The following is a 25,677-nucleotide window of genomic DNA, read 5'->3' on the forward strand; positions in this document are numbered from 1 at the left end:
ATGCACATCTATGCGGATGACACAATCTTATATTCACACAGCCCTAGTCTCACTGACCTTGGACATGTTCTTTAATCTAATTTTTGAAGACTTGAATACTGAATTTCCCAAAACAAACTGTTTCTAAATACAGAAAAGAATTATCAATGGCATTTGGGACTAAGACTACATTTCCAAAGCTTCCAACGACAGAGCTATAGATCAGAACCAACTCGGACACAATTTTAGCCCCGTCACTAGTTTTACGTATCTGGGAATTTGGCTTGTCTCCCACTTAACATTCGGGTTGCATATTGATACAATAACATCCAAAAATTATGCCAAACTAGGTATACTTTATAGAAACAAATCATCCTGTAAGAGATGTGTGCAGAGGTATGCAATGGAGACCGTTTTAAGGTGAAATTAATATATGGCTTTATTGCCTTTTCCTTTAAACAATACAACAAACAGAAATATACATAAAACAACAAATACCTAGCCCTGTGTAAGAGATAACTTACTTCCCCAGTTCCTCTCTGCATGTCTGGGGGGAGGGGGGAAGCTCCTTACCCACTTATCACCCGAAAGTTTCAGCGGTACCTTAACGCAGGTAGGACAGGACAGGTGGTCAGTGGTATCCGGGTAATTGTCTGCTTGAGGGTCCAGCGTAGAGGTTCTCCCCTTGTGTCTTGCTCTCAGAACACAGTCCTCCTTTTCCTTATCTCAGCTTCATTGTGAGCTAAGGAATTTCTGGTCTGTTTCTCACATCAGGCTTTTCTCAGAGTCCTAATCAACCAGGTGGAGTCTGGTTGATTGCCTGTGTGCAATTAACCAGCCATTTGCTGGATTTAGAGGCAGTTTCTCTCAAACAGTGATAAGTCCATGTTAAATGCCTCTCTTGTTTGTGGCTTACCACGACCAAAGCCCATCCTTCCAATCTCACTCGAGATATCCCTGCGGCTCGAATGAGAGTGGATGGAGAATGAAAACCCTCAGTCCCGCTGGGATTGGAGCCCTTTCTCCAGGTTATTAGTGTCTCCTCCAGAAGGTGCTTGAGATCAGCACCCTTCAGTCGCTCGAGGACGACTTTTTTCAAGTACAGTCTTTCTTCTGACCGCATGGTCATGAGTTTTCCCCTGCGTCGGGCAATCCTTTCTTTGTAGGTAGACTGCATGGCGACAGTTGCAGAGCGTTTCCACAAATAGCTTTCTCTTGCCATATTTTCCATGGACTCCAATTTAGCATTACATTTCCATTCCTTGTACTCTTGCTCAGGTCTTGCAAAGCCTCTTCCAACTTACTTTTGAATTCTGTCTGATGTTCGGAATCTTTTTCTACTATCCTAGGCTCGTGCCATTTCATGGTATCACTAAAAGAGCATTCAAGAATAGCTATTTAAGTTTTCAGCTCTTGAAGCTGTCCTTCTGCTCTTCTTTTTCCACTCAATGCAGTTGCCAATTTAGCTGCTTTGGAATTGAGTTGCGATTTCACATCTCCCAGTTGACTCAGAGCAAGGCTTAAATCTGTTACCTTTTCTCTATTTCTGATCTGCAGCTGATGGTGCTCCTCCCGGATGCTAACCAGCTCCAGCTGCAACCGGGTCCCCTCATTGTCCAGCAATTTGTGATCATCTCCCACCTTGGCCTCATAGCTCAGTGTCAGGCTGGCCACTTGACGAATGGACACCTCTTCACTGTCTTCCTTTTCGGCGAGCTGTATCCTGAGCACAGCAATCTGCATCTGCAGAGCTGCAAGTTGCTGGTATGTATGTTTAGCTGTCAGCTTTAACTCATCAGCGAGAGATCCCTGTTTCTTGAGTGCATCCTGCAATTCCTCTCTCGGGGTCCATCTCTTCCTTGTGCTCTCTCTGTGATTGCTTCCATGTATCCTTCATATTTTTGAGCTTTGCAGATTTCATCACGAGGGTCACCGCTGCTTGTGATTTCCACTGCTCTTTCTCCTGGGCGTACTGGCTTTTGGGGATGGAGTTGCTGCTCTGCTTCTCCATCGCTTGCTCTAGTTTTTGGACCTTCTTGTGCTCCTTCTCATACAGAGTCACCTGGCCTCTAAGCTTGGCCTCCAGTGATGCTCTGGTGATACTCAAGGTAGCCTTCAGTTCCTCATACTGTTCTGCAGACGTTGCTGCAGCACTTGTACTTCTTTAGCAGTCTGCAGATTTTCTTCCTGCAGAGTTCGCTGCTTCTCCTCAGTATTCTGTAGGTACGTACGCAGACCTTGCAGTTGGTTCTGCAGTAGGTGCTTTGCTTGTGTGCGCTGCTCCAATGTGTCAAACTTTTCATTTCTAATCGTCTATTCCTTTTTTCTAGCTCATGAAGCTTGCTATTCATTTCACTGATGTGATCAGTCAAATCAGAATTGATCTCTTTCAGGCTGGTATTTTCTCTTTTTACAGTCTCTATAATTTTCAGGGCCTCTTCGTTGTCCTCCTTCCATTTACGCACTTCTGAGTTGAGACTTTCGGTCTCCAGGCGTGAGACTTCTATGTCTAGGTTGAGGATGTGAAGCTCCTTCTGAGAGACTTTAAGATCCATATTAAGCCTGCGGACATCTTTTTGAGAGATGTCCAGCTCCTCTGCGAGACTGTGAAGTTCCTTTTTAGAGACTTCCAGTTCTGTGTGACAACTGCTGAGCTCTTGGTGTGAGGCATCCAGCTCTATGCGGAGAGCATGAATCTCATTCTGAGAGACTTCCAACTCTCTATCTCAACTGCGAACCTCTTGCTGTGAGACTGTAATCTCTTTCAGATCCTCCTCATATTTCTTTTTCAGATTAGCAATCATTCGGTCAGACTTGCTCTGCTTTTCATTCATGAGGGTAATAGTAGTGTTCGCAGTATCTAGTTCCATCCTTAAATCCTCCAATTCGGTCTTGGCCGCAGAGTAAATTGCGAGCACATTCTTCTGTGGCTCAGCATTATTTTCTCTCTCCAGTTTCACTTCTTCACGGAGCAGATCACAGTTATGCCTGGCAACTTGCAGTGCACCTTCAGAGCTGGTCAAGGGATCGTCACTCACTGGTTCCGGCTCCCCTTCCCTGGTATGGTTGGTTGAGGGCTCCTCAATGTTAGCACCGGACAGACACTCCTTTGGGTTACATGACTTCTTCCTTGGGCCCTCTGGATATTCTGTCATCTGCGTGACGAATCCTCCATTTTCTCTAGGCTGCAGGGCATCTCGGACCCCTTTTTTCCTCTGTGAGATCTGCGACATGTCTGTTCCTTCCACGGTAAGTGAAGCACCACTTTTCTTTTTCCGCCTTTTTGTTTTGGACGACTTCGTCCCATCAGGGATACTGGGCTCGCCGTCTATATTTGAAACTTCACCAGTTTCACTGTATCCGCCAGGCTTTTCTTGCAGTTGCGTTAGCTGGCATAGATATTCAGTGCTCTGCTGCTCCCTCTCTTGCTCCCTCTCTTGCTCCTGCTGACCAAATTCATCATCAAAGAGAGCGTACCGAGTTCAGCCACCCCCACCATTCATGAGGTGTTTTGTGGATGTGACTCGTTTCGGGTTCCCCATAAGAGATATCTTCATCCTTATACGTATCCTCATAGGACCGGAAGGGCCACTCAACCGTGGGATAGGGTACTGTGACGGGAGCTTTGTGACGGCTATAATAATACACCAAATAACTGGGTTGAACTGAACGAGGCTTAGATATAATAAAGTATATTTATTCCTTAAATAGGTGAACACAAAAATATAGTACAGTAACAGGCAAGAAGTAACACTTACTTGGGGGTGGGGAATGAGAAGTATCAGATAGCAATTCTCCAGCAATCAGGTAACAATCAAGATGGTATTTGAAGACAATGGATATAGGGTTGACCACAGTTTATATATCTTTGTAACCCTATTCCTAACATTGAGTACAGGCTATTGGATAGCAATTACCTGTAGCCAATCTTTAACCTGGGAACACATTTTAATCCATGCCCGCCAGCTAGTTAGCTCATGCGCACTAGGACCCGGAGGGTCTCATTTCTGAAGCCCCACATTTACATCAGGGATGCCAGCCAGTCTAGCAAAAGGGATATCTGGCAGGATGCACCTTGTTCACAGGTGTAAAACATGACACTCACAGACCACTCTAGTTTAAGGCGTCTCCGCCTTCAGGAAAACAGTGAAGGTGGCAAAATCCTTTGAACAGTACTTAAGTTCTAGACACTGGGTCGCCTCTCTAACCATATGCTTCCCTTTGTGCAAAGGAATTTCCTCTGGTTTTTATCCCTGCCTTGGGATACAGTATTAAAGGTGAAATACAAACATTAAAATATCCGGTTCCGTTGGATCCAGCGGGTCCAAACTACCCAGATCTCAATGCCGGAACTGGGACACCATATGTCCAAGTTTCAGCCCGCTACAACCTTCGGAACCGGAGATACACAAATACAACTTAAACCGTTTCCTATTTTAATACAAAAATCTCCGCTGTAAATTAAATCACGGTTTTTCACTAAATCCCCATTGAAAACAACGGGCTCCGCCGCCATAGACTTTCAATGGCAAACTGCCGCCGTTGGCAGCTATGGGAATCCGCCGCCATAGACTTTCAACGGGGCATCGCCGCCGTTGAAGCCTATGGGGTTTCCCCGCCATAGCCAGTCAATGGAAATTGGCCGCCATTGAAGTCTATGGGAGAATTCCCAAACCTTTAAGGGGGCCCATACTCCATCGGGTTGGTTCGAGAGGGTCAAGGATGGTTCTGCAGCCATGCCGGAACAGTGCCTACAGGTACCCCAAACCCTGGCCCTCGGGACCCTCCGGAACCGGAGATACAGGTTCATGATTTGTAGCTTTTCTGACTTAGTCATTTTCTTGAGCTGCTTCTGCCACCGCCATTGGAACCTATGGCGTGACCCGCTCTCTGCAGCTCAACCCTTTCCGGGGGTCCTGGATTCGGGGACCCGGTGGTGGTCGAGTGGGGGGAGGTCTAGGAACTAGGGGCAAAAAGAATTTTATTTCTGGGTGCCCTAGAACCGAAGATTCCCACACCACTTGACTTTGAACTTGACTAATCAGTGATCAAAGCTCTTTTTCAGACAAAGTATCCGCTTTGCGGTTTTGCGGTTTGGACGGCAAGCAACTCGTTCCTGGAAAGCGCCGTCGAGGAATCCCCATTGAAGTCAATGAGCCCATTGACTTACAATGGGAAACCTCCGCTCCTCCTCTCGAACGCCACCTGCTGGTCTTCGAGGGAAACAGGTCCAAAACAGCTAAATCCGCCATTGAAATGCATGGAGCTCTAATGGCGGCCTGAAAAGGCAGGAAAATTACACAAAGGGCTATAATCACTAAAGAATTATTAACCCTTGCCCTCCCGGGTGGGCCTTCAGATCAGTGGTGTCCAGGTAGTTGTCTTCTTGAGGGTCCAGGCATAGAGGTCTGGTCCCCTGTATCTTGCTCTCAGAATACAGTCCTCCTTTTCCTTATGTCAGCTCCATTGTGAGCTAAGGCTGAGGCCCTGGTGTCGGCGCTGCATGCGCGCCTTCCAGGCTGGTGGTGCGTGCAGCCGAGACCCCCGGTCTGCAGTGAGCTGCAGGGGGAAAGACGGGGGAAGCGTGGTGGGGGCGTGGTGGGAGCATGACCAAGACATTACCTGGCAGGTTCACCCTCATTGGCTGAACCGCTGGAGAGGGGGGGGGGGCGTGACCAGCACTCCATTGCAAGTTGTGAGTTTAAGATTGCCTGTCTGAGATTGCCTGAGATTGCCTGTCTCAGGGAAATATGTTCTCACAACGCGGCGGGCTAGGTGGGTAGAGGGCTCGGCCCCATTGAGGGGCGGTTCTTGTCCCTGCAGCACCCTCTATGGCGGTTAGAACCTGGGCTAAGGCATCTCTGGTCTGTTTCTCACATCAGGCTTTTCTCACAGCCCTAATCAGCCAGGTGGAGTCTGGTTGATTGCCTGTATGCAATTAACCAGCTCTCTGCGTTATTTAGTACATTTTTCCTGTCTTGCCTTCAAATACTTTCTGGGCAAGCTACAGCATATACTGTATGTGCTACAGCACATATCTTAAATCTGACTTAAACAGACTGTTCACGGTCCCATGGTTCAACAAGCAATCTGGTCGCTCCTCCTTCTCTTACCATGCACCTCATGACTGGAACAACCTGCCAGAGACTCTCAAAATCACCTCCAGTATACAGTTGTGTGAAAAAGAAAGTACACCCTCTTTGAATTCTATAGTTTTACATAACAGGACATAATAACAATCATCTGTTCCTTAGCAGGTCTTAAAATTAGGTAAATACAACCTCAGATGAATAACAACACATGACATATTACACCGTGTCATGATTTATTTAACAAACATAATGTTATTATGTCCTGATATGTAAAACCACAGAATTCAGCTGTCTCTCATTTTTATCTTATCTCTGTTACATATGCCCATAATCATATTATCTCTAATTGTCCCAAAATGTCTGTAAATTGAATCTATAACCTCTGTTCATTTATTGCAACATGTGTTGTCACCATAACTCTGTGCTTAGGACATACTTGAAAACGAGCGGTAACTCTCAATGTATTATTTCCTTGTAAACCATTTGATAAATAAACAACTTATTCTTAAAGGAAGGACTAAGACAGCAGCTATAGACAATAGTCCAGAGGAGTTTGATTTAGTCAGGGATACCTCACTATGGGCTTTAGTGTCTCTATCAGATAACACCCAGAGAACCTCTTCCCTTAGACAAAAGATTTATCAACTTTTTATTACCTCAAGGAATCACATTATCCCTGCCTGTCACGTGTGCTCACCACAAACAGGACTTGACCGCTGGGCTAAGGTGGGGATGTATATAACCGCCGCCCTACAACCACAGAGCCAGGTCCGAAGTGCAGAGTCAGAGTCATGTAGCAGGGTCAGGGTAGGAGAGTTTGGGTAAGTCGTGTTACTTGCCGTGGGCCGGGGTTGGAGTGAGGAGAATCGTCAGTATCCATAAGCCGTGGTCGGGGAGAGAAGAGAGTGGGGTTCCAATAGCAAGCCGAAGTCCAAGGGTACAGAAGAGACAGGTCCAGGTATGAGCAGGGGTCACAACACGGTCAGGCAAGGCACAGAAACAGGCAAGATCTGGGAAGTAGCAACCACAGCACATAAACAAGGGTTTATGCTCAGCAATGTGCAGAGACATAAATAGGCAGGGAAGACCAATCAAGAACCAGCATATGATGACCTCACAGATAAGCCACCTACCGATAGGATGGTGCTGGATTTGCTACAGGTGTAACACAGCTGATGCTACTAGTCTTTATTGCCGTGCGGTGTGCGCGCACACGAGGAGCGCGGCACAGGGTGGCGCATAGTTAGAGAGAGTAGGCACTATGATGATGCGGCGGGAGTGCGCCTCCAAGGACGGAGCATCACGTTGGTGCGCACGCACAGATAGCGGTCCCCGAGCGCCAGAGGTACTGCCGCGTGATGCGTGCTGGGGGCGGAGCCTAGTGGCGATCCTGACACTGCCAAAGTAAACACCATAAAGAGTTGGATTCTCTAAGCCATGAGACAGTTGAGTATCTATATCTCACAAGGTAAATTCCACTCAACTAGGGTAGCAGCTGCAATTAGGGAGGTGTCTCCTTATCCACAATTATGCGGGCTGCTTGATGGTCTTCATCACGCACATTACTCAGACATTACAGGAGAACATTGGAAACCACAAGGTTGCAGTTTCTTAGAGCAATTACCACATGAGGGGTACTCTTCCACCAGCTGTTTCTAGGTAGCAAGTCTCCTGAAGAACAAAACAGTGTTCGTAGGATTCTATGATCTGCAAACGTAATTTGTTCTAGGGATTCGATTGCCACCTAGCAACAGCAAATCCTTCTTCCCTCCCCGGGTTGCTATCTTGTTGGTTACTCTTGTCTTGCTTGGCTTTTAATGAGGTTTTTATTCATCTAAGCTTGAACCAATCTACTAGACAGGACCATTCTTTTCTCTAAATGAGATTGCTAAATAAGGTGATTCTATTATACATAGGAGAGATTAGCATTCTAACCACTGTACAAATTACCTGTCTCTACTGTATGTGACTTTGCAATAAACGTTCCCAAGGTTTATTCTTTTCTTCTACGTTATAGGAACTTACAGCCTGACTACTGGTAGTAGGTCCTCAGCAAGACACCTGAGATCTATCTACTTTAATGCTTATCAGTGATTCAGGCCCCGGGCATGGTATAGAAGACAGCGCTGAGCCGCGCTGAGCCTCCTGTCTTACCCCCTGCATCGGCATGGTGGGTGGCTTTAGTGCATGCCGCCGCATGCTTCCGCAGCCGTGCGGAGCCGTACTTAGTTGAAGCCGACATGAAGATTTAAGTTTCGGCGTGGAGGGCTGATCACGTGACCGGGAACCAGCCAATAGGAAGGAAGTACCAAGTTTCTACAAGTACCTGCTGATAATCGTGAGTACATTGAAGGAGCAGACTGGTATAGGTAAAATGGATCCTGCACTTATTGAATTACTCATTTCAGAGGTCTCAGTGAGGGATTCATTGTACAATCAGTGTGCAAAATTATACCATGACAGGATGGTTCATGATAAGCTCTGGAAGGAGATAGGGCTCAATCTGAACATTTCACGTAAGTATTTCCCATACCCCTTACAGTGTCCGCACCCCCCTGTGGTAACATATTTTCCATACCCCTGACAGCGTTCGCACCCCCCTGTGGTAACATATTTCCCATACCCCCTACAGCGTCCGCACCCCCCTGTGGTAACATATTTCCCATACCCCCTACAGCGTCCGCACCCCCCTGTGGTAACATAGTTTCCATACCCCTTACAGCGTCCGCACCCCCCTGTGGTAACATAGTTTCCATACCCCCTACAGCGTCCGCACCCCCCTGTGGTAACATATTTTCCATACCCCCTACAGCATCCGCACCCCCCTGTGGTAACATATTTTCCATACCCCCTGCAGCGTCCGCACCCCCCTGTGGTAACATATTTTCCATACCCCTTACAGCAATAATGTAATATGTTATTTGTATTATAATAAAATATTTTTTTATTTCTATTTATAGCGGATGTTGCCAAAAATAAATGGAAGAATCTAAGAGATGCTTTCAGAAGAGAATTAAAAAAAGTGAAGCCACCACGATCAGGAGACCCCGGTCCAAGCGCCACCAGCGAATATACATCAACGTGGCCTTACCTTGCAAATATGATGTTTCTGAAGGAATGGATGCTCCCTGCGAGAACCGAGTCGAACCTGGAGGAAACAAGTACACAGGATGACAGCATCGTTGAGCTGTCCTTCGTCGAAGACAATGTAGTTCCTTAGTGTGTGGCGGCTTCTGAACCAGTCGCCAAAAAAGCCAGGACCACTAACGATTTACGTCGTAAAATGATAAAAATAGAGGAACAGAAATTTGGACTTCTATATCAAATGATGACGGATAGCAATGAGGACATGGATTTCTTTAAAAGTTTCTTACATTATATCACGCCACTAGACAAAATGTCAAAACTTCGTTTCAGACGAAAGTTTCAGGAACTTGTGCATGATACTGTGGAGGAATTTGACACCTCCCAGTAGAAATTTATTGTCATGAAGTAATTTGAAATACGTTTTGATGTTTTATGTTTACAGTTTAAAGTAAAAGTTATTTTAAAGTTTTCTTATATGTTGTGTTTTCAATATTTAATACATTTTTTACTGTTTTTGAAAATTGGCTGATTCTCTTCTTACTATATATTTGACTTGTAACATGAAAAATATATAAGGACATACATATCGACAAAATGACATACAGGCACACACACACACATACACACACACACACTGATACACACACACACTCAAACACACATATACAATGATACACACACACACACACTCAAACACACATATACAACGATACACACACACATAGCGATACACACACACACACACATACACACACACACACACACACACACTTATACACCGATACACACACACACACACACACACACACACACACACACACAGACACACACACACACACACACACACACACACATAGATACACACACACATATTCACTGATACACACACACACACACACATAGATACACAAAGATACACACACACTTTTACACCGATACACATACAAACACACACACTGATACACACACACACACACATATACACCGACACACACACACACACACATAGATACATACACACACAATCAAACACACATCGATACACACACACACACTCATACACACATATACACCGATACACACACACACATAGCGATACACACACACATAGATACACACTCACATATACACTGATACACACACACACACACTTTTACACTGATACACACACACACATAGATACACACACACATATACACCAATACACACACACACACTGATACACACACTCAAACACACATATACACCGATACACACACTGGAGTACAGAGGCAGCGACGGATGTGAGTGACTGGAGGGGGGGAGGGGAGAGAGGAAAGTACTTATTCATCAAACAAAACACGTTTATTTAGAAATATAAACGATTAACAATGTTAAATACATTCAGTATATCAAAGATAGACATTTGTACATTTTCAGAAAAAGAAACATAGAATTTTTACAGGTCATTTTGCCATGGCACGGCTCCCTCAGCATTGAAGTAATCTTTGAAGGAATCACGTATACATTTTGCCATTTTCCCCGGTACATTATTGGCTTTATTTCTCGTGAGATACCGAGGAAGTACATCTACAGAATCCATTATAGACAGATCATTACAACCTTCCAAATTTATGACCACATTGTGCAGTACAGTCACACATTTCACAATACTTTTTGCATTTGGCACAGATGTTTTTATTGCTTTCCATAGTATTCTCCATTTAGCTGATATTATACCGAATGCACACTCCACGCAACGTCGGGCCCTAGATAGTCTGTAATTGAATATTTCTGCCTCTTTTGTTAAGGTAAAGGAATTGGGGTGCTCAAACCCGCAGCAACTCCATCCAAAGGCATAAATATTAATAACCCCTGGAGATACCAATGGGAGTGGGTAGGCAGAATAAAGACATGTAGGTATAATGTTGACTTTTATGCAGTCAAACCCAACTATAATAGTCTGAGCCAATAAACCCTACTCACGTCATCTCCAGGTTTTTTCTGCCGGCGTGCAAGCCAGAAAGGATCCAGAATCCAGAGACATCCAGTAAAAAAAAACGAGTGGCGCACAGCCAGGGAGCCAGGTGTGGAGTAAAAAAACTTTTCTTTATTGCAGCATGGTGAGAGACAAATTCACCCCCTTGGGGGACACAGACAGGGACCTCCTACGCGTTTCAGACCAACAGACCTCAAACGCGTAGGAGGTCCCTGTCTGTGTCCCCCAAGGGGGTGAATTTGTCTCTCACCATGCTGCAATAAAGAAAAGTTTTTTTACTCCACACCTGGCTCCCTGGCTGTGCGCCACTCGTTTTTTTCTTTTGTTAAGGCTTTCCTGGGGTACGGCTTCATGAGATATTTCAACAACGGATAGGCCTCATCTGCCAAAAGTACATGAGGCAACTTTTCTCTGGTACTTGATGGCAATGTTTTTGCAGCTGGGAACACAATTGTACTATTTTCGATTAACTTGTATAGTGAAGATGCTCTAAACACCCCACCATCGCTTTGCTTTCCATATGCTCCAACATCGATCGCTATAAAGCGACATTTTGCATCAGCAACAGCTTACAACACTATGGAATGATAATGTTTGTAGTTGTAGAACATTGTTCCAAATCTTGCAGGGTGTTTAATTCTAATATGCTTGCCATCTATACACCCTACACAATTTGGGAAGTTCCATTTAAACTCAAATCCCTTTGCTACATCTTCCAAATTGTCAACTGTTGGGAATGGCATATGCTCTGCTTGCAGCGAATTGTAAATAACAACGCATGTGCCATGTACTATTGATGCCACCGTGCTTTTTCCCATCTTGAATGAGAAGGCCAAGGCACGAAATGATGTTCCAGTAGAAAGAAATCTATAAAGAAACAAAGAAATAAGAGAACATTTATTACAGTATATTAACAGCATCACAACTGAACAAATAGACCAACAAGATAGTAGACATATATATAATATATATATATATATATATATATATATATGAACTAACAAACAGAAGAAAAGCAGCGCCTCAAAGGGTATATAAGTGGTGAATAAATATTATATAGTGTTAATACAAATAATAATATAATTAATATCAATGCCTGCGTAAAAAATATAATAAACAATAAACATATAATCAATTAAATAACTTAAAATAACGCAGTACATATATGTGCAAAAAGAAACATATAATAAAATTGTATGAAAATAAAAAATAAAAATAAAAATAAAAAATATGAATAAGGAAGTGAAAAACCAGTCCTTTATGATTGAGTTCGTCAAAGGTATTTTGGACTTAAATGCAGGGGGTCTCCGGCTGCTCTCGAAAGGATGAACCAAATCCTATGGAATCTGTAGAGGAGAAAGAGAAGAGAGCGCACGCCCCATAGTGTGTAACTGTATATTTAATAAAGGGAAGAAGGGGGGGGGGAGAAATCTCACTCACAAGGGTAAGGAAGTTAAAAGCATGTCGTGAATAAATCACCACCATCCGGTGTCTTTACTTGTCTTTGCTCGTCTCTGATGTCAATCTCTGGATGTAGACGATCCGTGGTCATCAGGATATCATCCAAGTGTGGAAAAAGCAAACCGGCATCGGATTGGAGCCCTCAGAAGATCTCCTTGCTGTATGGCCTGCAGCTGTTACACACACGAACCGGCCTGTTCATGCGCAACGTGGTGACGTAATGTCCGTGACGTAATGCGTGATGACGCTCTCTGACGCGTTTCGTCACTCTCGGGCGACTTTTTCAAAGGGTGATGGGAAGGGGCTGAACTCGTGCAATATATATACAAATTCATGTCCTGACAACCCCTAAAAACAGCTGAACAGGATAATACTTGAACGAAGGCTTAATCAACAGTTAAAAACCACGATATGGCTATATATACACAGTAATAAAGAATTTGTATATGATCATGGATTTAAATGTTTTGTGGGTGTTATAAGGAGATAGACACTTAGTGATAGACATTATATTAATTAAAGTGTCACTAACAGTACAGGGGATTGATATATTGATTGTATATATATTATATCTCTTAATAATTAGAACTATAATCCAATTGTATATATAGAAGTGTCTATAGTGGTTTCCAAAAATTGATATGGATATTCATATTGCCTATGCTAAAAGTTATAACAGAAACTCAGTGTTTTGGCAACATAACAATAATACAGAGTGATCATGATATACTTAAATTCTATATACTCATTACAACAAATTAATAAATAAAATCCATTGATTGTAACATAAATTACAAGACATATAATATTAACTAAATAACATTAATTACAAAACAAGGAGATAAATGGAGAGGTAGACAGACCAATTATTTGTGATCAAATACTTAAAACACAATCACAATCAATAAGTTTACCCAATTTCATATCTGGTCACACATGTACATATGTTTATGGGCAACTCTTTCCAAGAAGAGAGGGAGAGAATGATTTGTGTATGTGAACTAAAAGTGGATATTCTTAATAAACTAATGTGTTAAATGTATAGTATATGAAGTGTTAAAGTTATACATATATGTGAATAAAATAACATATATTCCCTTCTTAACTGATTAACTAAATATATGTCGTGATATACTAAGTGATACGTGTTGACATATTATAATTATATGGATTGTGAAAAACATGTGTATGTGTATAATGAGGGATAAATATAAAGAATTATATATTAGAATAAAAATATGTATTCTAATATGAAAATAAAATTATATATATAAGAGAAAAAGGGTGAATGAGTCCTAAAATTTAATGAATCAGGAGTGTGTAGCACACATGATGACTATAAATGAATATATTTTCACATGTATCGAGTGCCAGTTACCAAGATCAGGAAAAGGGTCTAGGAGAGACCTGGACAAATGGATGACAGAGGACTACAGAGGGGATCAGAGACCAGTGAGGGCCCCCCATCTGAAGGAATCAGACCAACGTGCTGATCCCCTCTGTAGTCCTCTGTCATCCATTTGTCCAGGTCTCTCCTAGACCCTTTTCCTGATCTTGGTAACTGGCACTCGATACATGTGAAAATATATTCATTTATAGTCATCATGTGTGCTACACACTGTCCTGATTCATTAAATTTTAGGACTCATTCACCCTTTTTCTCTTATATATATAATTTTATTTTCATATTAGAATCCATATTTTTATTCTAATATATAATTCTTTATATTTATCCCTCATTATATACATACACATGTTTTTCACAATCCATATAATTATAATATGTCAACACGTATCACTTAGTATATCACGACATATATTTAGTTAATCAGTTAAGAAGGGAATATATGTTATTTTATTCACATATATGTATAACTTCAACACTTCATATACTATACATTTAACACATTAGTTTATTAAGAATATCCACTTTTAGTTCACATACACAAATCATTCTCTCCCTCTCTTCTTGGAAAGAGTTGCCCATAAACATATGTACATGTGTGACCAGATATGAAATTGGGTAAACTTATTGATTGTGATTGTGTTTTAAGTATTTGATCACAAATAATTGGTCTGTCTACCTCTCAATTTATCTCCTTGTTTTGTAATTAATGTTATTTAGTTAATATTATATGTCTTGTAATTTATGTTACAATCAAAGGATTTTATTTATTAATTTGTTGTAATGAGTATATAGAATTTAAGTATATCATGATCACTCTGTATTATTGTTATGTTGCCAAAACACTGAGTTTCTGTTATAACTTTTAGCATAGACAATATGAATATCCATATCAATTTTTGGAAACCACTATAGACACTTCTATATATACAATTGGATTATAGTTCTAATTATTAAGAGATATAATATATATACAATCAATATATCAATCCCCTGTAGTGTTAGTGACACTTTAATTAATATAATGTCTATCACTAAGTGTCTATCTCCTTATAACACCCACAAAACATTTAAGTCCATGATCATATACAAATTCTTTATTACTGTGTATATATAGCCATATCGTGGTTTTTAACTGTTGATTAAGCCTTCGTTCAAGTATTATCCTGTTCAGCTGTTTTTAGGGGTTGTCAGGACATGAATTTGTATATATATTGCACGAGTTCAGCCCCTTCCCATCACCCTTTGAAAAAGTCGCCCGAGAGTGACGAAACGCGTCAGGGAGCGTCACCATGCATTACGTCACGGACATTACGTCACCACGTTGCGCATGAACAGGCCGGTTCGTGTGTGTAACAGCTACAGGCCATACAGCAAGGAGATCTTCTGAGGGCTCCAATCCGATGCCGGTTTGCTTTTTCCACGCTTGGATGATATCCTGATGACCACGGATTGTCTACATCCAGAGATTGACATCAGAGACAAGCAAAGACAAGTAAAGACACCGGATGGTGGTGATTTATTCTTGATATGCTTTTAACTTCCTTACCCTTGTGAGTGAGATTTCTCCCCCCCCCCTTCTTCCCTTTATTAAATATACAGTTACACACTATGGGGCGTGCGCTCTCTTCTCTTTCTCCTCTCTCTCTCTATATATATATATATATATATATATATATGTAACGGGTATTCCCCCACCCAATCGCAGATAGAGTGTAGGTGCGGAGAACCTAATGTTACCAGATGTGGTGCTTTACCTGTTAGGCTCACAGGAGGGCTGAGCTTCCGCCACGGGGAACCTGGGGCACGTATAATATGAGTAACCTCGTACTCGGTGCAGTGCCTCCACCAGCGATGGTTCCCACCAGAGGGGGAGTGGTTCCTCGCAGGACAATATATATCACTCCACACACAGCATGTAAAACAACCAATGCCTTAACTAGTGCAACCATACTCATGCATATAATCAACAGGTGTCCCTCCCTAGAGGAGACACTAACTACTGCGTCTCGCAGGACGCTACCCCCTTCACCGGGTGATCCCACCCCGTGTCCAGTAACCCCACACAATATTTCCCCCACCCTACAAGTGAGACAGATATGTGTGACTGCGCAGCCACTATGTCCTGTATGAATAGGTGATATAGTTGGTGCACTTGATGGTTACCTGCCGAGCACTCCAGTGCCCGGGCCTGCCAAGGAGCTTCGCAAAGGATCCGAGGACGGCTGAACACAGGAACTACCGTTCGGGGCGATCCCACCCGGATGGCTGCTGCAGCAACAGCGAAGGTTTGAGCCCAAACCTCTGGATGAACGTGCCGCATCCGCTGGGTCCCTAACTGTCTCTGGATAGTAAGGGGCAGGGTCCCTAAACTGGGGCCTGTCCCTGACACAACTCACACTACTGGGTGGCTCAGGGCTATCTGGGGCCTCGGGGGCTGCTGGCCTAGTGCAGGGAGTCACTGACTCCTGCACCCTACCTCCTTCCCCTAGCTGCTCCTGGCGCTGACTGACTCTTTCCTCAAAACCCTGCAAAATGTATCCATCTCCCTGACAGGGCAATCCTCCAGCCCTATTGGCCATTCTGAGGCACCTGGTGCCTTCCACCCTTAGCTATTCCTATATTGGGGCCGCGTGCGTGATTCTCCTGCGCATGCACGACTCCCTAATGGCCGCCGCAACTCCCTAGCTTCTCCCGCGCATGCGCGATCACGGCGCATGCGCGCGCAACCCCAATGGCGGCCCCCGCTAGCCGGGTGCGCCGCCGAGCCTCCTAAGGCTCGTACCGCTCCCTGCTCTGTCACCCACCCTTGGAAACAGCCGGCGGGTCCGTCGCTGGCTCCGGCGGCACCCGCGACCGCGCTGATCCAAAGGAGGGGTGTCTCTGGCAGCCGCAGGGGACCGGGGCTACATATATATATATATATATATATATATATATATATATATATAAGGACACAAACCTATTTTTCTGTTTCCATACACACATATACATACACGTCGACACACACACACACACACACACACAGAGAAATATATACGGACACACACACAGATGCGTATGTGTACATATATATATATATATATACATATATACATACATACACCTATATACACATACATATATATGTATATCTATACAGACACACAAACACACACACACACACACACATATATATATATATATATATATATATATATATATATATATATATATATATATATATATAAAACTATATATCAATATATATATATATATATATAGGCATTTGGACACATATTAACACATTGACATCATTATATCAGTACATATTCAACGTACAACTTACCGCAAAGTCAACATCAATCTCTCCTCGGAACGAATGATGTGGCAGAAATTTGTTTGGACAGGTGTAATCATTCCCTCGACATTTTGCAATATATAGTCGAAAGTTTTTATAGACATACTCATGTACTCAAAAAATTTATTTTCATGCAAACGCAGCATTGGATATAAGGTGGCAAATTCGCCTAGTGTCTCGCGCTGGCGATTTATCTCATGGACACTTGTTGTCCTCCCGCCCAAAAGTTCAGTTTTCAGGTACACATTTTCCAATAAAAAAAACATGCAGAGCTCTTTTGACATTGACAAAATCAAATAATAATATAATATAATAATAATATATAAAGACACTCGTAGTACATGTATATGTATATACTTTGAACTACTTTTGTACTTTAAGGTTGTGCTTGTACTTTACATTTGATATATTTATATAGTTAATATATTTATATAATATATATTATTTATATATAAATATTTAAAATATTTATATAGTTAATATATTACTATAATATTTATTATTATATATATTTTATATTTATATTATATGTTTTTACCAATGTACCTATATATTATTATTATACATATATATATATATATATATATATATATATATATATATATATATATATATATATATATATATATATTCAATCTTTCAATGTTCACACAATGCCTACTGCTGTGTGGGAATGGCAGTGAGGATGGCAGTGTCTTTTGGCGCCGGCGACATACAATGACGTTGCCATCGCTGGCATGATGTTTACCTTTGCGCAGTGACATAGACGGCGTGATGCGTGAGATGCGGATGATGCGGATCGCAAGCCACGCCAACGGCCCGCCCACAAAGTAAGCTCGATGCCTCGCCTGCAAGGACAGGTAAAAGCACCCACTTGAGCAGGCGAGGCTGAGCAGGAGCGCTGTACAGCACGGCCCGAGGCACCATGCCCGCGGCCTCAGGTGCCAGTTTTGTTACCCATTTAATGTTTTTCAGTTGGCAGACTTTTCATAGTGGTCTTCTATTTAATATATGTGTTCTGTACAGTCAAAAGATCATGTGATCTCTCTTATTCTTTCAATTTCTCAGAGCAAAGTATACTAGAGTTCTAAAGAAGGGATTGTCAGAATTTCAGCGAGATTCTGGAAAATTCGGAACCCTAAGGCTGCGGTCCCAGTGACTGCTACAGTGTATGCCTCGGCGTGTGCTGTGCAATCAACCACCGCCCCCCCAGTCAGGCCGGTCCTAGTTAGTACCCTGTCGCGCACCTTTCCCCTACGGTGCGCGACAGGTTTTCAGGCAGGCTGTGAAATTTTAACTCAAAGTTTGCGACGGAGGCGTGGCCACGCCCCCACCGGCAGTTCAGTCAATGAGGGTGAACCAGCCGCGGGGCGTCATGGCTACGCCCCCGCAAAACCCACCGCCATGCCCCCTCCCATCGCAAACGTTCTCTCTCCCCTCAGACCGCAGATTGCGGTGTAGCGCTGTGCACGTGCCGCTCCCCTGCGTGCCACAGTGCTGACTGGGGACTCACCCTTAGGAGCTCACACGTGCTTCGTGCTTGCTAAGTTCTGACCACGTGATACAGGCAGCCATTGTCTTTTTGTTGGTTCTGCTGAGTTTCTCCAGAAGGTGTGCTACTCCAATCAGCTATTGCTAGGTGGCAATACCATACCGATAACAAAAATATTTGCAGATCACAGATTCCTGCAAACTTTGTTTTCTTTCTAGCAACCCTGTGTTTATACTGCCAATTGTAACCTTAAGTAGATATATTTATTGTTAGTTTACTACTATTTTTCAGAGTTAATTTCCCCTAACAAAACTGGGAGTCTGAGCCTCATGTATCCACTCATCCAAAGTCATGTTAAATTCACTTACTTTCCCCAATTATGTTTAGCAAAACCTTTATTTGTGTTTGGGCATTTATTTGTGTTTGGGCATTTCATCCTTATAGACTATTACAATTTTCTCAATATATTTATCAAAAGAAATGTACTCTAAGATCATTAAGAAGAATGTTGTCGGATCACTTATGTGATGTTATAATCTGCTTGAAAAATTGAGGTTTTGAAAAATTGAGGTTTTGAACAATTAGAATAGCAAGGTGGAGCACAATGCATTTTACTGATCTAATACCACTATTGTAATTACATTACCCATTTGGGGTATACTTCAGTTAAATTACATTTTACAGTGGTATAGTGAAGTGACAGTGAAATTAATAAATTAATGTTGTTCTGCTGCTTATATCACAGTTCAAATAGTAATTCTTATTAAAGAAATGTATCAATTTGGAAAGCATTTATTTTCACTGTGGTATAATTAACGATAAATAACTATTCACTCCTCAATAAAATACTAGAAAATAAATAACATTTCAATGTTCTTTCAATGGCCCGAATTAATCAAATGAAGATTAAAATCAAGAGTGAATATGTAAAAAAAGCAAGTAGCAGAAGAGGTTTCCTTCATCAGCATGTAACTATATATATTTAAGAAAATACAACAGTGAAGCAGGTCATTTTTGTATTTAATGCAATAACATAATTGTAAAATATTAAAATCACGAATTCATCTTTCAGCCCATTCCTTTAAATGCAATGTAAGGGGCTAACGTGGTTATTATGTGTGCAAAACTCTGCTAATTTAAACAAATGTAAATCCAATCAGATGTTTGATCTTTCATGAATTTGGAGTAAAGAAAATACTTCTCACGGGGTGAAAATTTTAGATGTCCAGCTCTGTCTCAGTAATTTAACTTGTTCTATTCCTTAGCAGGGTCATTGGGTTGAAATGATGTCACACTTTATGCTCTTCTGACGCTTGAATCTAAGTTGGCGTTCGCTCTCCCCAACAAGCCACATCACTGGGTTGTAACTTGTTTGACAGAAGCTGTGCAAAGAGGAGAGCAGTTACCTTGTTGAAAAACATATTTGAATAAGGGTTGTGTGAAAAATATGTGTAGTGTTACAATGGAGAAGGTGTGTTCTAGTTAACTCCCTGGTTGCCAGAGGGGGTTAGCAATGCACTACATACCATACCCCTCCTCATCAAAAAGTGCTGGCCTTTAGAGTGGGAAAATATGGTTTAAAATTTCCTAGTCACTTTATCTCCTTTGCCTCAGAAACTATACAATAAACAGTTTTAATAGATCTGGGTAATTCCTGGTAGAGGAAAATGTCCATGTGATTTTTTTTTTTTACCATTTGCAATGTTGTTTTTTGCACTTAAATGGCAGTGCTACAGATATCAAATATTATTATGACCTTTTATTGCCCAAGCGGCATCACCAATTGTAAACTTTTGAGTAGCAATAAAAAAAAGATAATGTTGCCTCCAGCTGAAATTGCCCATATGTATGGGATTGTAATTTGAAATATTTCCCTGTGGAGACCTATCATTAAAGGCTACTCTCAAATACACCATTGTTATTTATGTCTTGCCAGTGCAAACAATCTGCAATACAATAGTGTAGACAAGATCGCTATATGATTCTTCCACACAACTATGTATTATAGGGTATACGCGTCTTATAGACAGATGTATTTCATTTACAACATTAAACTGTACTGCATGCAGATGTTGTAATCATTGCCCTTTTTTAATTGCAATGCAGCATGTTCTTGATGTCAGCCATCTTTCAACACCTACATGTACCTGGGCACCACTGACTGAGCAGACCATAAAACTGTACATGAATATATCAGCATTAGCAACCCGAGCCACTTTAATAATCACAACACACATGTAATTCATACTTTTTGTTGTGGCTTTTTATGAACGCTCCATCAATTCAGGCTTTTTTGCAGGCTGTCCAGATTTTGTGATTAGAAATCTGAAAATACATATTTTTCAATGTTTCAATTTTCACTTATTTATCAGTGCTCAAGAGGTCACACGTATGTATTGCATTAATCTATATGTAGCTACCGAAGTGTGGATAAATAACATTGTTATATGAAAATTAGTCTTGCACGTGTTTTTCACAGTTATATGAACATAGCCATCAGGCTCAGATGTACAAATCATCCACCTTTTCAATAGCCCATGAGCTTACATGCTTTGCAATGCAATCAAACCCCTTCTGTTATTTTACTGAGTTCAAGATCAAGGCTTTCTTGAAATTGGTGGTTGTCTTCTTTTATGGGCAGTCTATTAAACCCCTGCAGCACAATGCCTTATGGTTTATGTACATATTGATGCCTTTATAGCACGTTCTACCCATGTAGTGCATTTTTTTTATTGCAAGATATTAGGAATTAACATTTCAAACAACTATGAACTATAGATCACAAAACTGTCAATACTTGTTTGTAACCTACAGTATTTGCCTTTAACATCTTTATATAGACCTCCTGACGAAGTACTTGGTACGAAACGCGTAGAGGTCACGACAGGTCATCCTGCGCGTGTATGCTGGTAAGCTGAGACAGAGCCTGCAGGAGACAGCAGCGTTTTTTTCCATCTCCGCAGTGCTGAGATCCGGATCCTGTGCAGCCACCGCGAGTCTGCTGACTGTCTCAGTGTGAGTGTCCGTTTCCCCTTGCCAGTGCCCAACCTTATGGCGGTTTCTATACAAATCTGTTGATAGGTTGTTTTCATGTTTGTTTTTTTCTTTCATGTGTTTTTATATAAATTTTACTGTATTTGTATACTGTGCAGCTTAGGGTTTAGTCACCATCAGGTGTTCTCCTGGGTAGTACTTAGCCGTCCAGCTGCACAGCTGTTCTGAGGTGGGGTTGGATCCCCTCAGAGTTTGTGTGTATTTTTAATAAATTACCTTCCACTAATCCCTGGTGCGCATTTGTGCATTTTTTATTATCTTGTATTTCAGGGTGCCCTCCCCCCTTTTTAAGGGGGGTTCACCTAGATTTGAGAGTTTCTGGGGAGACGCTTTATGTACATGCTGCAAAGGGATCATCCACACCATCATACAGCACGAGCGCTGAATATCCTGTTTTTTCTACCTGCAGTAATAATACCTTCAACGCTTAGAGAGCAGGTTGTACAAACCAATTGCGTCACAATTTTTTGAGCTGTCGTATGGTAACTACTTAAGTCTTTCTGCTCCTTAGTAATTTAGGCTTTTTGTGCTACTTAGAGGCCTATTCAGTCAAGTGTGTAAAGAACTTTTTTTTGCTGAGATTTTGGAATATCGGCATAAAAGCCCCTTTACCCTATTCAATTAAGGGTGGAAATAATGACAACGTTGTAGGAATGATATCAGTGAAAAAATAAGTGCTGCCATGATATTAAACATTTAAATGAATCTTTTGTTGTCAAATTACTCATTCATATGCTATTCAATAAAGTCTGAAGAGCTGTGATAATTTGTCACAGTCCTGAGCTTCACCAAAAATAATCCTCTAGTCGAAGTTGTTGAAAAGACCTATTTGACAATCTATATACTGGCCGTGATACAGATAACCAAGTGGGCTGTAAGGCCAGGTCCCCGCTGGCTACTGCAGTGCCTGCTGTGGCGGACACTGCAGGGAAAAGAGCCGCCCACAATGGGGCCAGGCCCGCTGCGCGGTGGGGCCGCCGTGCTGCGCCAACAGAAACTCCTGCTCTCAAGAGATTTGAAATCAGGACTCGCGACGGAGCGCTAGGCCATGCCCCCCAGCGGTTCAGCCAATAAGGGCGAATCTGCCGAGTGATGTCACGGCCACGCACCGTCACTCCCCCATCACGCCCCCCCTGTCTTTCCCCCTGCAGCTCACTGCAGACTGGGGAACTCGGCTGCACGCGCCGCCAGCCTCGCAGGCGCACGTGCAGCGCAGGCACTTGGGGCCGTAGCCCAAGACTTGATCTTGCACATAATACTTTCAATATATAAACATATAGGGGGCTATGCACTAAGCTCCGAGCTTTTGCGCCGGGCTGAAAAAAAATTGCACGTCCGTTAAAAAGTGAAGCCGGAGGCGCGATTCACTAAGGCCTTGAGCCCATTTTCTATCGGACGTGCCAAAATCTGGCCTATCATGCCCGATGCCCCAAACCGGGGCCTGTAACTCGGGATGCAGGGGGTCTCTGAGCCAGAAATCAATGCAGTTCAGCTCAGGGGACCCCCTGCTCCCGCACACTATTAATAAAAATACATTAAAGCAGCTTCATTACCTTAGCGGCTATCCGTTAAGGCAATGAAGAGGTTAAGGCACAATAGCATGTTTATTGGGGACAATTGCCCCCAATAAACATTGCAATATACAACACACATTGACCCCCCCCCCCCTAACACATACAATACCGTAATGGGCAAAATTACTATTATCCACATATGGATAATAATGCATTTGCCCATTTAATATACATGAATCACAATAAATACAGTGAATACATATTACACTTACTTTTTCCAGGCACACACGATGAAGGCCGTCTTCATCCTCATCCTGCCCATGTCCATCCCGGTGCTGTAAAACATACACAAGAATGCAAATAGCCAATGTAATGTCACCTAACCCCTTAATTACCGTAGCGGTTAATAACCACTATAGTAATTAAGGGGTTAACCCACCCTGCACCGATACCAACCCTTCACCCATTCATTTGTACAGTGGGTATAATATATATATATATATATATATATATATATATATATATATATATATATATATATATATATATATATATATATAACACCAATATACAAATAAATGTTAAAGGATTACATAAACATGCATAAATAAAAACATGAAATCTTAATCTCAAGATCAGCACATTGCATAATATAATTAAACCAGCAGCACATAGCATCTTAAAATTAAACCAGCAGCACTTTAAAAAATAAATTATATCTCCTCACCCAACAAACCAGCACCTAGACAAATATATATCAAATGTCAAACAATTGCATTTTAGTGTGTACATGATGCAATTAATCTGTGCATCATGTAACACTATGCAAAATCAATGTTCAAAATAAAATAAACTATGAACAACAATATACAATACCATCCCCAAAATCAAATACAAACTAAGCAAGTAAACATAAATAAATTGACCATCAATCAATTAATCAATTTCCAAAATCAATTACAATACAATACAAATCAATTATACAATTCACTATTCAATTCCTAAATCCAAACCATTGAGAAAAATATTTAACTGCAAAGTAACCACCATCATACAAATCTAACTACCAAAAATAAACCAATATTAAAAAGCAAGCCCCTGAAATAAACTATTGCAAAATCATGATAAACTACACGTAAATAAATATCAATTACATTACACACAACAATTCCTAACCAAAGCTTCAAAATACATGTTAAAAACATAAATAAACATTTGCAATACAATCATTTATTTTCCCTGTATGTTTACCAAATATAGTTAAACATTACATACAAGGGCAATAAATGAGCATAAAAAACAATGACATTATATAAAAAAAAATACAATACAATACAGCCATTCAGTGTCCCCTTTGATAAAATGGATTACATATAGAAGAAAGAAGACACAGTTGGATTGTAAGAGTTTATTATTTTATGGTTACCTGTGGATTGGTTTGAGTGCTTCCGGTTCCCCTGGATTTCGCTGTGTCAGCCATCTAATGGTAAGTAAACAAAAGAAAAGTATATATTATTTTACTTTTACAGGTTTTTGTGATTTTTTTATTCATGTGTTTTTTTTTAAGTCCATTTAATGCCCCTGAATTTATGTATGTCCCTATGGATATACATACATATATACATACAGGGACACTGAATGGCTGTATTGTATTGTATTTTTTTATGTAATGTCATTGTTTTTTATGTTCATTTATTGCCCCTGTATGTAATGTTTAGCTATATTTGGTAAACATACAGGGAAAATAAATGATTGTATTGCAAATGTTTATTTATGTTTTTAACATGTATTTTGAAGCTTTGGTTAGGAATTGTTGTGTGTAATGTAATTGATATTTATTTACTTGTAGTTTATCATGATTTTGCAATAGTTTATTTTAGGGGCTTGCTTTTTAATATTGGTTTATTTTTGGTAGTTAAATTTTGTATGATGGTGGATACTTTGAACACCCGCCAGCCTGTTGTATGGGTGTTGCACCTGCAAAAATGTAAACAAAGACATTTTTCTAAGTCCTGCTTTTTTTATCACCTGCCTTTAGCTGGTGAGCTTGTTTCAGCGCAACTTTCAAGTACGATAAGTTAGCGGAGCTTAGAGAATTGCGTTGAAGGGCAGAAATCAGCGCAAACAGCTGATCATACGAGCAAAGTTGGACTTAGAAAAATTTCTTGAAAAAAGTCAGTTTTAGAGCGCAAAGTGCCTGTTAGCACTGCTCTGTGAATCGTGCTCAGCAGAACATCACATTCTAAGAGCACTTTGCGTTCTTAAAATGACTTAT

This window comes from Ascaphus truei, chromosome 2 (genome assembly GCF_040206685.1).
Source record: "Ascaphus truei isolate aAscTru1 chromosome 2, aAscTru1.hap1, whole genome shotgun sequence".
In the NCBI taxonomy this organism is placed as follows: domain Eukaryota; kingdom Metazoa; phylum Chordata; class Amphibia; order Anura; family Ascaphidae; genus Ascaphus; species Ascaphus truei.